Below are 3,325 nucleotides of genomic sequence, written 5' to 3' on the forward strand. Positions count from 1 at the left end.
TCTGCAGCCAATATTTTTTTTATTTAATTCATAGCACATACTCTTTGTACTATTTGTTGGTAAATCGTCCTAGCAATTGCTTCTGTTCTTCTCTGTATTGTTGCCTTATATTCTGATGTCATTACTGCGCTTTTATCATCCACTCACTCTAATAAGATTGTGAATTATTTAAGGGCAGAGATCATGACTTGAGCTTGTGTGTTCCTTGTCATGGTGCCTAGATAAATACTCAAATGCCATCCAGTCCAAATGTGATGAGAGAGGCCCACCGTTGCTGGAGACCTCTGATTTTTATTTAAGGGGCCTCACTTGTTCTGTGCCTTTACAGAAGGGTGAATAATGGCTGAGGGAATTTGAGGGAACCCAGACAGAATTCTCCTCCTAAAAGATTTTGCTAAGCTGGCGCCCAGGACTGCCGGGCATTTGTCCAATTAAAACCTGGACGCACAGCAATAACAAAGGCACTGGTCTCCTACTGCTAATACCTAGGGATCAAACCCCAGCGTGCAGGAACTCACCCCGCAGTCAGGACCGGGCTTCTGGGTGGACCTGGGCTGGTGCTCCTAACTCTGGGGAGAGGGAGACTTCCCCTGGCTGCAGGCTAGAGGCCCCGGACTCCGAGCCACCTACCTGAACAGTTCCATAATGCAGGCTGATCAGTGGAGTGGCTTCTTCGCCTAGGATCACAGGGAGGTGTGGCCATAGCCTGGCCTGGCCTATTTGCCCCGCAATCTATCACACGGAGATCTAGGGGAGGCCTGGCCTGTTCTGTTCGCCCCGCAATCAATTGCGGGTAGGCCTGGTCTGTTTGGCCCATGATCTATTGCAGGGAGGCCTGGCCTGTTTACCTTGCTATTGTGGAGAGGCCTGGCCTGTTCGCCCTGTGATGGGCACTGGGCTGGGGGGCATGGACCTGGGCCACTGCTTGGCACAGGTGCACACAGCCATGGGGCAGGAACATCTGCTAGGAGCAGCCTGGTTCCCGAGGATGTTCCTGGGACCCAGGCCACTCAATGCCTGCATATGCAAATTAACCCACCATCTTTGTCAGATTAATTTGCATACTCTCCTGATTGGTTGGTGAGCATAGCAGAGGGACAGTCAATTTACATGTTTCTCTTTTATTATATAGGACTAGAGGCCCGGTGCACAAAAATTTGTGCCCTCGGCGGGGAGGGAAGGTCCCTCAGCCCAGCCTGTGCCCTCTCGCAGTCTGGGACCCCTCGGGAGATAATGGCCTGCGTGCTTAGGTCCGCTCCCGGGTGGCAGAGGGCAGGCCCAATCCCTAAGTCCAGCCCCTGGTCGGGCTCAGAGCAGGGCCAATTGGGGGGTTGGGGCACTGCACCCTGTCACACACAGAGCCGCAGGGCGATCAGGGGGGTTGGGCCCTCCCCCCTGTCACACTGATCCCAGTGCTGGGAGGCCTCTTGGCTCCACTGATCCTCGTACTGGGAGGCATATTACCCTTTTACTATATAGGATAGAGGCCTGGTGCACAGGTGAGGACACATTGATTGGTTGCCTCCCACATGGCCTCTGACCAGGACCAGGGATTGAGCCTGCAACTGAGGTATATTCCCTTGACTTGAATGAACCCAGGACCCTTCAGTCTGCAATCTGACACTCTATACACTAAACCAAACCAGCTAGGGCTCTTTGTTCTTTTAAAAACGTATTTTATTGATTTCAGAGAGGAAGGGAGAGGGAAAGATAGAAACATCAATGATGAGTGAGAACCATTGATCAGCTGTCTCCTGCACATCCCCTACTGGGGATAGAGCCCACAACCCTGGTATGTTTCCTGGCCGGGAATCAAACTATGACCTCCTGGTTCATAGGCTGATGGTCAACCATTGAGCAACACCAGTTGGGCAAGGGCCAGCTTTCTTAATCACTGCACCAAACTTATTAGTGGTGATGTCATAGAACCCAGGGCTCAGGACTACCAAGCATAGTCAGTGAAATTATTACACAATTTGTCACATTGTAGTCACTTAAAGATATTGTTGAGCAAATGAATGAATGAAAATACAAAGCACAAAACATAATGCTATGTCTTCACACATTTATCTGCAATAAACTTTCACCAACACATTTGAAAGAGTGGCTCCATTTGTACAGTTAGTTAGACATCAGTTTCATTTTTTCTCACTTACCTCTATATTTTAGTTATTATTTTAATAGAAAATATAATATAAGACTATTCAGACAAGGAAAATGTGGATTACCTACAAAGAAGTTGTTACCTGAGAACATGATTCAGTTATATGAGAGTGTATATTGAAGAAATAAGAATAAATCTAGCCCTGGCCAGTATTACTCTGTGGTTAGAGCTTGGCCTATGCACCAAAGGGTAAAGTGTTCGATTGCAGGTCAAGGGCATGTACTTGGGTTTGGGGTTCACTCAATCAGGGCACATGTAGGATGCAAACAGTCAATCTGTCTCGCTCACAATGTTTCTCTTTCTCCCTCTCTTTCCTTCCCTCCCTCCCTTCCATTCTCTCTCTGAATAACAATGGAAAAAAATACCCTTATGTGGGTATTAACAACAACAAAATTTTAAAGAATAAATATAAACAGCAAAGAAATAATGATAAAATTTAAACTATAAAGTTTTTAAAGAATTATATTTAGTATATGATGATATGTATATATCATATGATGATCAATTATACACACACACACACACACACACACACTAGTGGCCCGGTGCATGGATTCATGCACATTGAAAGGAAATTAATTAGAAGAAATATTTTAATATTACTATTCGCCCTTTGTCTATAATAGAAGTGTCAACCAAATTCACAATCGACAATGACAGATCAAAACACACGCATGCGACTAGCACCAGCAAGAGTTTTGTATGTACCACTCATGTGCAAGTCCACTTAGCCTTTTATAGACATAGAATAAACTTGCTTGATTAGACCTGCTTTCTGATTTAGCTAAACTTTTTCCAGCCCAGTGAAGCACCCCAACTTCTCTTTCAGGTAATTGTCAGCAACACAGCAGTAAATATCAACGTGAAGCAAATTATAATTGCAGTTCATGCAGGGAGAACAAAGGGTAAAATATTTAACTGCAGCAGTGTTTGACTATGTTCTGCACAGTGAGAAAACCTGAAGTCATTTCCAAGGTCCACCATTTCTTACTTCTTTTCAGTCGGATCAAGTTTCTAAACTTTCTAAATCTCTGTTTTCCAGCTAATGAAAAGAAAATAGGATTCCACCGAGTCTCCTATCTACCTACTCCAGGACTTTTGGGGGGATAAAATGAGATGAGGCACGCAAAATGCTTCACAGACATTTTGGGGTGTATTCTA

The sequence above is a fragment of the Myotis davidii genome, unplaced genomic scaffold (assembly GCF_000327345.1).
Source record: "Myotis davidii unplaced genomic scaffold, ASM32734v1 scaffold1307, whole genome shotgun sequence".
Lineage (NCBI taxonomy): Eukaryota > Metazoa > Chordata > Mammalia > Chiroptera > Vespertilionidae > Myotis > Myotis davidii.